At 44.7% G+C, this 12900-nt stretch overlaps 1 protein-coding gene across 4 annotated transcripts in view; it reads left to right on the top strand.

Moving 5' to 3' along the window:
• The window catches only part of TRAPPC9 (trafficking protein particle complex subunit 9), a 535221-nt gene that overhangs the window by 324579 nt on the left and 197742 nt on the right, over positions 1-12900 (top strand). The window lies entirely within an intron of this gene.

Raw genomic sequence — 12900 nt, 5'->3', positions numbered from 1 at the left:
TTTTTCTGAGGTCCTGGATCATTTTTTTTTAAATTATTTAATTATTTATATTTGGCTACATTGGGTCTTTGTTGCTATGTGCTGGCTTTCTCTAGTTGCAGTGAGTGGGGGCTTCTCTTCGTTGTGGTGCGCGGACTTCTCATTGCAGTGGCTTCTCTTGTTGCGGAGCACGAGCTCTAGGCACACGGGCTTCAGTAGTTGTGGCTCGCAGGCTCTAGAGCACAGGCTCAGTAATTGTGGCGCATGGGCTTAGTTGCGCCGTGGCATGTGGGATCTTCCCGGACCAGGGCTCGAACCCATGTCCCCTGCATTGGCAGGTGGATTCTTACGCTGCACCACCAGGGAAGTCCCTCCTGGATTATCTTCACTCTCATTATTCTGAATTCTTCTTCTGGAAGGTTGCCTATCCCCATTTAGTGGTTTTTCTGGTGTTTTATCTTGTTCCTTCATCTGGGACATAGTCTTCTGCCTTTTCACTTTTTCTGTCTTTCTGTGATTGTGGTTTCCCGCCCAGCTTGTGCTGGATTCTTTAGGAAGATGCAGTCAGCTCTTGGGGCTGGTGCTGTGTGAGGCCTCATTTGGGTTCTGGTTGGAGGCCTGAGGCTTTGGCTGGGTCTCTCCTAGCAGGTCAGCACATCCCTCTGGCCCTTGATGGGCCCTTTGCTTCCTGGTGTGACCCCTGCCCTCCCTGGGAGCTCAGCTGGGGACTCCTTCCCCAGTCTTTTCCTCTGCTGCCATCTGGGCAGTTACTTCCCCAGGGCACTGAGTTCCTAACTCTCCCACCTCTGTCCCTGCCTGTAGCGGAGTGATGAGGAGTGGTACGTGCCACCGTTACCGCTGGAGTCTGACTGGAGTCCAGTCCCACCTCCTGCTAGAGGTGGTGGTGGAGCCCAGTAGACAGGGCATAACTCACATGTCTACACTGAAGAGTTTTCAACACATCTGAACTGTGTCAGTGCCTCGCTCTCATGAAGAACTCGGAAAGCACAACTATTACTGATTACTGTTGTTCTCTGTGTATTTCTCAAACAGAGACTGAGGATTTGACGACCCCAAGGCAGGCACGCAGAGAATCAGGAGGAATTAAGTAACACGTTGGAGCCCCTCCAGCCCCTCTTGTCTCTTTCTTCATAAGTGGCACATTTTCTCTTTCCTTTGTCCGAAGGCAGGCACTTGTTTTGTTCTTTATTCTCTAACCTCTCATCTGGATTTGAGGTGACCCACGCCCCAGCTCTCCAGAGGCTACTTGGGCCTTGGGCAATGACTTGCATGCCCGCTGCCTTTCGGCTCTTACTCTGACCCAGGCTAGCACAATCTAATTTCAGACCTACCCGTGTGCTGGAGTGCAGGGTTCACGGGGCTCCTGTGTGTGTGTGTGGGGGGGGGGTGTGTGTGTGTGTGTGTGCGTGGGTGTGTGTGTGTGTGCGCGCGCGCGCGCGTGCTGGAGGAGGAGATACAGCACAGGTGTGTGACTCTCTGCCCTAGAGTGTGCGCAGCTATCTTTAGCTGCTTCTACGAGCCTTGCCCCTGGAAGGTCACGTGGGGGGCCCACAGGCCACCAGGCCGAGCCCTTCACGGAGGAGGTTTGGTCCATCTTTGCAGCCAGTTCTGTAGTAGAAACAAGAGCAGTTTATTGCAGATGTGACAGGACCCTTTGTAGACTTTGTCTATACACATTTCTGTCCCTCAGGACAAAAGCCTAAGAATAAGTGACATTTCCCTCATTTTAGTGCCAAAAAAAGTACAAAATGACCATCTGAAGGCTTTGTGCCCTGTGGCAGATGTGGGCCCCGCCACGTCTGAAGAGCTTCTGTGAGTTGTTTTCGGGAAGAGAGATATCAGAGACGTCTTCCAAGGCTGTGGACGGAGTGACGGGTCTCTCTGTGGTCTTGGAACAGAGGCTGGGGACGGCGAGCCAGCAAAGCAAGGACAGAAGGGGGTTCAGTGGCTGTGAGGCATCGGGGGAAGTTCCCTCTCACGCTGCCTGTGAGGAGCCGTGGGGGCGGCACGGCTCTCAGCCCGCCCACACCCGTCTTTTTAGTCTCCCCTTCCAACCCCGGGACTTCTTATCCTGGTGTTCCTTACGTAGAAGGTGGGCTTGCCCCATAATGCGGTCTGGATCCCGCCCCACATTTTAGGTAAAAACAAGCCCCGAATTCCTTTTGCTTCTCATTACAATTCTACCATTGTTTTGAAAAGGACAACCCATCTCTGGAAAGCCAGTACTGCTAGAACATTAACTATCGATACGTTCACATCGTCGGCTTGGTGATAGCTGCTTTTCACTTGTCTTGGCTAAGTAGAGTAACACTGAGTCAGAGCGGCTATTTGGAGGAAGGAAGGAGTCAGGGACACAGTGGATCTGGGGCTCCTGGCTGCGTGGCGGTTGAGCGGGCGGCGTCCTTGCGCTTGGACCGTTGGTTTCATCTCCCCAAGAGGCCGCGAGCATCTGCCTTCATCTTTGTCAGGAGGGAGATGTTCTCCCTGAGGAAGCAGAGGGAGCAGAGGCTTGTTAAACCCACCGCCCTTGTTCGTTTTCTCATTCATTGCTCACAACCGCCCAGCAGGCAGGGGGCCCTCATCGTGTCATCGCGCAGAGGAGTCCGAAGCTGGAGTGAGGCCGCCTGCCCCGGGCACCCAGCCAGCAAGTGCATGGCGGCATCTGACCACGCATGGGTCCTCGGGCTCCTGGCTGCCACCTTTCTCTTCCTCACCTGTGCCCCTGGCAGGGTGGCCAGAGGCAAGGACTCAAGTGAGGCGGGAAATCAAATGCCTTGGCGGCGGCTTGGCTTTTGTTTTGGGGGTGAAGTCCTCAGCCCTCATTGTGCATCTGTTTTGTTTTTAATACTAATGATCCTTTGCGATGACTTATTGACTGTTCACTAATCCTGGCTTACCTCTGGCTTAATGTTTTCAGCCGACACAGAATGTTACTCCTTTGTAATTTATATTATTTAGCTATTCTTAGCCTTTAGAGTGAATGCGTCTTAGGTGAGTGTAATTAGAAAGGCATATTTAACACACAAGGGATAATTTTCTCTTATGCAGCTGTGCATTAAGAAAAAAAAGCATCTGCGGGACTATAAGGTTTCCATTTATAATAGAGATTTATTCTCCCAGAGGCTAGGAAGCCATAATCCTCTGAAAGCTCTTTATATCAATGCTGAAGGTACTCCTTTCATTCATTTATTTATTTAATTGGTAAGCGATGATTGAACTCCTCCATCGGGCAGTGTGCCAGGCTGTGAGCCAGCCCTGGGGGCACCGCCGTGCCTGGAGGGACTCTCGGGGCCGGAGGGGGGAGCCTGACATTTAAGTGGGTTATAATGACTGTTTCTACAGCGGTGCCATGGCTGTCTATTACAAGGAGTTCGGAGCTGGGCAGGTGTGGCATTAAATTCTGCCTTGGACAAGCTTTGGGGCTGGCTGGACAAATCACAAATCCAAGTCACAGTTTCTTTTTTTTGAATTCTTAAGTTGTATTTATTTTTCTGTACAGCAGGTTCCTATTAGTCATCCATTTTATACACATCAGTGTATACACGTCAATCCCAATCTCCCAATTCATCACACCACCACCCCACCCCGCCACTTCCCCCCCTTGGTGCCCATACGTTTGTTCTCTACATCTCAAGTCACAGTTTCTTTATCAGCATATGGGAGGCTCTGTAGGCCAGTGGTCTTGAGAGGTGAGGTCTTCAGAGTCAGTGGCTAAGTGTAAGTCCACGTCTGGGTCTGTTGTGACTTGTTTCTGTCATTGTGGTTCAGCTGCTTGTGGCCCAGCACTCAGTCACAGGCCCTGAGGGAGCTCCGGCCAGAGCTCGGCGGCTGGCCTGCCAGGGTGCCCTGCTTGTCTCCACTGGTCCGCTTCCCATCTTTCCTGCCTTCATGCAGCTGGGGTCAAACGTCACACTGGAAAAGGGTCAGCCTGGTTTCCTCTTGTCTCCAGCCTCTTCCGGAACAGTCTGACCCCCTCCTCATGCTCTCGGCAGGGCATGCGGCATGGTGGACAGCCCAGGACGGGGCTCAGTGGACGTCTGATGGACAGTCGGGGTGGTGGCTCTCCCTGGCCTGCCGAGGAACCGTGGAAGGAGGGTGGTGTTAGACTGTCAGCCCCGGGCTGTCTTCACATGGGTAACAGAGTTTGAGAGGAGCCCAGCTAGCACCCTGCTTGCACAATCTAAGTTTGGAACATCAGAGAGGTGTGTGCAGGAGTGGCATAGTCAGCTCACCAACCCGGAGAAGCTAGGTGGGAGGGCCGGCCTGGCTGGGGCCACGTGGGCTCCCCAGCGCCTCACCGTGGAATTAGCGTGTCTACACATTCAAGGGCAGAGCTGAAGTCCATGATTCTCACCCACGGGGCCGGCTCTAGGACTCGGGCCAGCCTGCAGGGCCAGTGGAGGACAGGGAAGGGGTGGAGCCCACAAGACCCATCCTTTCCCATCTCACCAGTTAGGGAGGCTGCCCTCCTCTCCCCATCTGCACGTGGTGGCTCTCAGAGTGTGGTCTCTGGACCAGTAGCTTCAGCATCCTGGGATCTCCTTAGAAATGCAAATTCTCGGGCCCCTTCTGGACCTGCAAATCAGAAACGCTGCTGTGGGGCCCAGCACTGTGTTGAAACGAGCTCTTCTGGGGACTGACGCGAGTTCTGGGGCAGAGCTCCGCAGTCAGGAGAGGTGCCGGGCAGAGGTGGGCTATAAAATCCAACCAGAGAACCCCGGTATTGGTCTCTCAGGCCTCAGGGTGGCCAGTGGGAGTTGGGGTAGCCAGTGTTTTCCATGTGAACCAGGGCATGGAAGAGTGAGGGAGAGAGTCCTCAGGGAAAGTCCTTCACGTGGAAACAGAAGAACGGAGAACAAGCGCTCTCCGCAGAGGGGTGGTCTGGGACATGGTGCTTAATCCTCCTTAAGCCTCCTTCCCTCACCTGCAAAATGGGGCTAATGAGCTCTTCTCTGAAGGATTTTGAGGCTTAAACTACACGATGCATAAGGAAAGTGGAATTCAATGTATAGTAATAGATGGCCATTAAAATGCAGTTTTATTTCCTTAACCTCTTTTCCTATTGGCCAAGATGTTCTAGAGGATCTCAGAATGGGAGAGCAGATTATAGACCAGAAGAAGAAATTCTAGGTGCCAGAGTCAGCCTTTGCTATTGGGGACAGAAGCCCAACAGAGGGCTTACAAGGGCACCCCTCAGTCTCAGCTGCTCAGCTTTCATCCTGGGCGTGGGACCCCTGAGGTCTGGGCAGGACAGGCGGCTGTAGTCTTGGCCTGTTGTACCAACTGAGCTGGAAAAGAATTCTGTAAAGCAGCTGTTAAATTGATTCCCACTGTGAAGATAAAGGGTGAAGGTTCCAAGGGAGGTGGCATTTACCAGGGTCACCTGCTCCGAGGACCTAGAAGTGCCATTGCTGGCCAAGCAGGCAGAAAGTTTGTTTTCTATTTAAAGAAGGAAGTTTGCTGGAGTGAGAAAGGGGCAAAGGCCACAGGCTAGAAGAGTTGTTGAATAACTGAAAACATCAGCAGAAATAAATTAAATCAGGAGCAGCCCAGCTCCAGAGAAAGCAGAGCCTCGTGAGATGCAGGCTTTGCAGTGATCACTGCCTTGTATCCTGAGTAGCCTCGTCGGGCTTTGGCAGCCTCTGATTCTTGTACGTCTCTGGAGTAAAGCCATAATTTCATCTCAACCACCTGAATGAATGAATGTCCATGTTTCCAGCCCTGGTTAACAGACCACGTGGCCCCAGGCCTATCAAAGAGGCAGCATACAGCGAAGGTGGACCTGACTGTAGTTCCACACTTGAGGTTAGAATGCCATTAGGTGCTTAATGAAGGTGCAGCAGTGTGAGTCTAATGAGATCAAAGACAGACCTATTGTCACGGATTTAACGTTGGATGGGATCTTATAGTGCACTTGGCCTTGGGCCCGGAGTCTTAGAGGTGGGCTTGAGCTCTTTGTCCCGCCCATACCTATGTACCCCGCTTCCCATGAAGACCAGGTGCCAGGTCTAATGGTGGAACACCGGGCGTCCTCTCTCTGTGGGCCCTCGGCTGAGGTGGGGACAGACCCCACAAGCACTGACTTGTGTCCTATGGAGGAGGGTGCAGGATGCACCCTACGTTTCTCACATTAGAGAAGGTTGTCACAGGTGTGGGAAAATGAGAATGAATCTTGTGGTGTAAATTTGGAACTTGAGGTATCACTCTAAACTCCCTGTTTGTGTTTATTTCTGTATCTTTGTCCATATATATACTTATATCCATATCTATCTATAGCAAGATGCCAATATATATGTATGTATGTATGTATGTACAGACACATATTTCTCAGGTTTGTTCACTGGAAAAACCTTGAAGCAAGAGCATCTTAGTAGCAAAAGAAAATTGTCTTGTGTTAGAAAATTGTCAATGGATGCTAAAGCTAGTGAGTAAGAATTTAATGAGGAATAAGGTATTTATCACCTCTCAAAGCATCTCCACACAAATTGCTTGTTAATTACTAATGGAAAAATAGGAACAGAACTTGCAGACACCATTATCGTCATTATTTCATTATCTATCTATCTATGTATCTATCTATCTATCTTCTATCTCTATCTGAAGAGAGGGAATTTAAAAATGAGAGAAAATGTGAAAAGTTGTTGAATTGGGTAAAGGGGTGGTTTTTGTACTTTCCTTTCAAATTTTCTGTCACTTTGTGATAATATTGAAGTTAAAAGTTTAAAAGATAAACCTTAAAGTCATAGAGGAAAACAGGGGAGAATAATATTTTATAACCTTGGAGTGTGGAGAGTGTTTCTAATCGTGATTCAGGAGCCATGGAAAAGGTGCAAGGGACATAAAAGAAAAGACTGATGCATTAACTGCAAAAAAATTAAACATTTCTGCAAGGCAAAGAGCATCATAAATAAACCCAAAGATACTATCCAAATGTGAAAAAATATTTGCAGCTTATATCACAGGCAAGGAGTAATTTCCTTAATATATAAAACCTCCTAGATATCTGGAAGAAAAAAACCTGACAGGTCAATTAAAAAAAAAAAAAGGTCAAATGATATGAACATGTACTTCACAACAAAAAAGATGAAACGGCTGCTTTTTTTGGTACCAGAAATCAGATTTTTGACTTGGCCTTTTAACAGTCCCCAGACACATCTTCCTCCATCTGGACCTCATGTCCTGACCCTTCTCAGTCACCAAGGGACTTCCGGGCCTCTTGAAGAGGAGCTGCTTTGATGGTGTTGCGCAGATCCATTCCTACATTATTGTGGATGTACCATTTAATTTGTAGTCACTTGGCATCTTTAAGGCATAATTAACACTGAAGAAAGACTTTGGCCAAAAGTGCTAATTAACTGGAAAGTAGTGGTAAGGCTTTCATTTGTGTGTTTCATTGACCTTAAGTAAGCTGGAGGACTGGCCTCTTGGGGTATGAGCCCCAGCTGGGACCTGTGGTCCTGAACGTTTGACTTATTAAGTGAATAACATCACAGCTGTTAATCTTGTGTCGTATCATGGAAATAGAGCAGAAGGAAATCTGCAGTGACAGGTCCACTTGGGGTCTTTAAAAATTAGAGGTCTATTTCTTAGACATATAAATTAGTTATGACAGTGTCCAGGGTGATTGTTTTTCTCTGGCAATAGCCTTAGTTAGATTAGAAATCACGGAACATTAGACTAGTATTACAGAATGAACAGTAACAATTCATATGAGAACTGGTAAGAACCTCAGGCAATATCTGGCACAAGTCTCAGATTTTACAGATGAATGTATTGAGGACTAGAGAAAGGACATGACTTTTCCCAGGTCATGTGAAGTTTTAATTACAGTAAATCATAACCTCACTTCCATGACCCTGCTGCAGAACCTGGGGATCCTGAGGCTCCACATTCGTCCTCAGACATAGGCTGCCCTCCATCAGTGTGGCCCACGCTATGACTTTGGAGTCTTCTGTTTTAATGTTTGCAAGTGATTTTGTGCCTATTAAGGATCAGGATCAATTTCTAAAATCAACTTTATTAAATATAATTTGCATTCTGTAAAATGCAGCCACATTAACTGTACAGCCATCAAGATATAGAATATTCTCATTATCGCCCGACAAGTTTCCCTGATCCCTTTGCAGTCAGCCCTCTCCTGCCCCCAACCCGGGCAACAACTGATCTGCTTTTTGTCCTAAAGAGTAACCTTTTCTAGCATCTCATGTACATGCAAGCATACGGTATATATTCTTTTGTATCTAGCCTCTTTCACTCAGAATAATGTCTTGGGGATTTCTGCATGTTGTGTCTATCAGTAGTTTGCTTCATTTCGTTGCTGAGTAGTATTCCATAAAATTTGTTTGTCTAGTCACCTACCTCCTGTTGGACATTGAGGTTATTTTCAGTTTGGGATTAACCTGTACTACGAATAAAGTTTCCAGGGACATTGATATGCACGTCTTGGTATGGATATATGTTTTTATTTTTCTTGGTAGAAGTTTCATTGCTAAATAATATATTAATTCTATGTTTAAATTTATGAGGAATTGCCTAGTTGTTTTCCAAAGTGATTGTACATTTTACATTACCACTAGCAATTTCTGAGAGTTCTGGTAGATTCGTTAGGATTTTTTGGGGGCACATGACTGTCATATATGAACAGACAGTTTTACTTCTTCCTTTCTGACATGTAGGCCTTTAATTTCTTTTTCTTGCCTTATTGACTTGCCTAGGATCTCAAGTACAGTGTTTATAGCAGTAATGACAGCTAAGTCCTCGCCTTGTTCTGGATTTTAGGGGCAAAACATTGCTTATGATTAAGTATGGTTTTAACTGCAAGTTTTTCATGGGTGCACTTTGTGGATTGAGGATGTTCCTTTTTGTGCCTAGTTTGCTGAGATTTTAAAAGAAATCATAAATAGGTTTTGAATGTTGTCAATTGCATTTTCTGAAGCTATTGAGATGATCCTATGGCTTTTCTTTCTTTTTCTTTTCTTTTTTTTTTTTGTCTGTTAACGGTCTGTTAATATGGTGAATGACATTGATTGATTTCTAATGTTAGACCAAACCTTGCACTGTTAAGCTTACTTGGCCATGATGTATTACTCATTTTAAATATTACTGAATTTGACTCAGTAATAATTGTTAAGGATTTTTACATCTAAATTCAGGAGGGATATAGGCCTGTAGTTTTCTTTATGAACTCTCTGCTTTTAGCATTTGGGTAACACTGGCCTCATAAAAAGAATGGGGGTATTTTCTCCCTCTCTTTTCTGAAGGCGTTTCTGTAAACTGGTATTGTCTCTAACATTAAGTTTTGACAGAATTCAGCTGGGAGACCATCTGAGCTTGGGGTTTCTTTTAGAAGGGTGTTTTAGTTTATGAATCCAATGTCTTCGCTTAGCAGGAGGCTCTTCAGGTTTTCTATTTCTTGTTGATTTCGTTTGGTAACATGTGCCCATTTTACCTAAGTTGTTGAATCTATTGGCACTAAATTGTTTACACTCTTTCTCTACTGTCTTTTTCATGTGTGCACGATCTGTACAGATACTCGTTTTCATTCCTGATATTAGTAATTAGTTTCTCACTTCTTTTTTCCTTGATCAGCCTAACTTAGAGGATTGTCACTTTTATTGATATTTTCACAAAATAGGTTTTAGCTTAATTGATTTTTTTCTCCCATTATTTGTCCAATTTCTATTTAATAATTGCCCAATCCTCCCTTCCTTGCTGGGTTGTTGGCTCTTTGTATCCAACTCCACACCTGACACACACGGGCTTTTTTTCTCCTGTATCCTTGTATATACTAGGACGCTTCTCTGTGATGTAATATATCACAACTGTCTTAGATATCTAGGGGCTTGTGTCTTTGACTAGACCTGAGCAAGCCCTCAGAGGTGGCATTATGTCATCTGCCATAGTCCCTTACACTTAGTAGACATTCATTCAGGGTCAGTGAGTGAATGAGTGGGTGGATGAGTGAATGAATGAATGCTGCTCTGAGCAGTTTGCATACATGGAAGAGAGGGCTGTGCAGCCATGCAGCTCTGCATTTGAATCCTGGATGTGCTACTCCCTGGGTGTGTGGCATAGGCCAGTCACCTAACTGCTTGTTTGCGAAAACTGGACTTTCCTTGTAGGGCTCTTAACATTAGAGCCCATGTGTGAAGACAACTTAGCATTGCATTTGGCACTTAGTAGGTGCCCAATAAAAGGTAGCTCTTGAAAAACCTTTCATTTTAGCTCAAATAATAAATTATATTGATAGTATACCTAGAAAGTAACTTTTCTCTAATTCTTTGCCCATTTCTGATTTTTATAATAGTCTTCCCTCAAAGTAAAGACCATCGCATGTTCTAAGAAGGGAAAGTCTTATGGCAGAGTACTGCACTGTTTCTCCTCATATTTTGATTGAAATAAAGCTTGGAAATCCTGTGTCTTTTATCACCCCACTTTATGGCTTTATTAAAATATTCTAATTTTTTGGGACTGAGGTTTTTTTTTTTTTTTAATCAAGGAAGAAAGGCAGTAATACTCAATTTTAGAAAATCTTTTCTGTGCTTGATTTTCATAAATTACATATTTCCCCCCATAATTATATCTTTTCCTTGCTTCTCTACAGAGTAAATAAACAGCCAGTTCCAAGAAGATAGAAACACAGACTGTTTCTTCTTTGTTATATGGTACTTGACAGTTATCTATCTCTGTGTATTTTTTGCTCATTTCCCAGGTGATTTCTACTCTATCACTACCTGGAGACAACTTTTAAGTTTACCTTAAAAAACAAAAAAGACGGTGTGACATTTTTATTACTTCACAGATTTTGGCTTTTCAAGGCCATAATTGAGAACCTGTTTATTTCCTTGACCACCATGCTTGGAATTTGTGGAAGCTGCCATGTATGTGTTGGGTGATGGATTGGTTTTATTTGCTTATTTATCAGTTAATTTATTCAGACATTCATTGACTCAACATTTAGTGAGCTTTCTGAGATCAGGGCCCATACTGTATTCATTGTTCTAAGCACAGATCCTGGCACTCAGAAAGTACCCAGGAAGTGATTGAAAAGATGAATGAAAGAATAGACCAAACAGATGAGAGTCAGCTGGACTGAGAAAGTCGTTACAGAAAGGTTTATTTGGATGTGTGTGTGAGGGGGTCTTACCTTCTACTCACAAACAAGGGTTTTCAAAAGTATAAGACATAAAGTTGGCAATCCTTTTGAGATGACAGTACAGTGCTTTATGCTATGGGAAAAGAATTTGGGATTTTGGTGAAACCAAAATATGATCCTTGAGTATTTTTTAAAAATCCGTATTTCACGGAGTCCTTTTAAAGTAAGGCAGTATAGCCATCTTACTGGAGAAGGCATGGCTTTTGAGAGGCCATGAAGAAGGAGTAACATTTATACAGGTTGAGAGAATTAGGACCAAAATTCAAGGGAACCTGTAAACATATAGACCTTGAGGAGTGGTGGGAGGTGAGTTGGAACAATGAGCTTTTAAAATGGGACTGAGGAACTTGAATAGACATTTCTCCAAAGAAGATGTACAAATGGCCAGTAAGCATATAAAAAGGTACTCAACATCATTAGTCATTAGGCAAATGCAAATCAAAACCAAAATGAGATACCACTTCACCCCCATTAGGATGGTGATTATTAAAAAACAGACCAAGCAAACAGGAAAAAAAAAACAAGTATTGTTGAGGATGTAGAGAGATTGGAGTCCTTGTGCATTGCTGGTAGGAATGTGAATGGTGCAGCCATTGTGGAAAATGGTATAGTGATTCCTTAAAGAGATTAGATATAGAATTATCATGTGATCTAGCAGTTCCACTTCTGGGGATATGCCCAAAGGAATTGAAAGCAGGGTCTCAAACAGATATTTGTACACTCATGTTCATAGCAGCATTATTCACAATAGCCAAAAAGTGGAAGCAACGTAAGTGCTTGTTGACAGGTGAATGGATAAACAACATGTGGTATATCCATTCAGTGGAATATTATTCAGCCTTAAAAAGGAATTAAGTTCTGATATAAGCTATAGCACAGATGAACCTTGGAAACACTATGCTGAGGAAATAAGCCAGTCACAACAGGACAAAAATGCAATGATTCCACTTACATGAGGTATCTGGAGTAGTCAAATCCATGGAGACAGAAAGTAGATGGTGGGTGCCAGGAGCTGGGGGAGAGGAGAGTACATTTTTTTGTGTAATTTGTACAGAGTTTCAGTTTGGGAAGATGAAAAATTCTGGAGATGGATGGTGGTGATGGTTATACAACAATGTGCAAGTACTTAATGCCACAAAACCATACACTTAACAATGGTTAAAATGATAAATTTTATGTTACGAGTATTTAACCACGATACGAAAAATGTTAAATAAAATAAATGGCATTGAAATACATTTCACATTTCTTCCTATTTTAAGCCATGTTGCCTTAGGGTGTCAGATGGTGAGGTTGCAGAAGGAGAAGGGAACCTATTTAGTGAGTGCATATTTGTTCTGCTACTTAGTTTTCTCACCGAATCTTCATTAAAGTCCAGTGAGATAGGTGTTAATTATTGTCCCCACTTAACACTTGAGAAACCGAGGCTGAGAATGGTGAGATACTACGCCCAAGGTCTCACAGAGTGTCAGGCTGAGTTTATCTGGCCTCCATACCTGCTCTCCGTCCACTGTACCAGGCTGCCTTGCCTGTCTCTGGAATTTCTGTCCTCTGGCCTTCCCAGAGGAAAACCATTCTCCACCTAGGATGGCCTCTGACAGCATGCATACACAGGTGGTTTTCTTTAGTTCTAAATAATTGTGTAGCTGTGGCTGCCTCTTTTTTGGAGAGGGGAAACCGGTCAGTGAAATTCAGCAATGACTGAGGGCTAAATGCCGTGTCTTGCCCGGAAGGCTTATTGAAAT

The sequence above is a fragment of the Eubalaena glacialis genome, chromosome 17 (genome assembly GCF_028564815.1).
Source record: "Eubalaena glacialis isolate mEubGla1 chromosome 17, mEubGla1.1.hap2.+ XY, whole genome shotgun sequence".
Taxonomy (NCBI): Eukaryota; Metazoa; Chordata; class Mammalia; order Artiodactyla; family Balaenidae; genus Eubalaena; species Eubalaena glacialis.
This window is presented reverse-complemented; position numbering and strand designations above follow the sequence as displayed.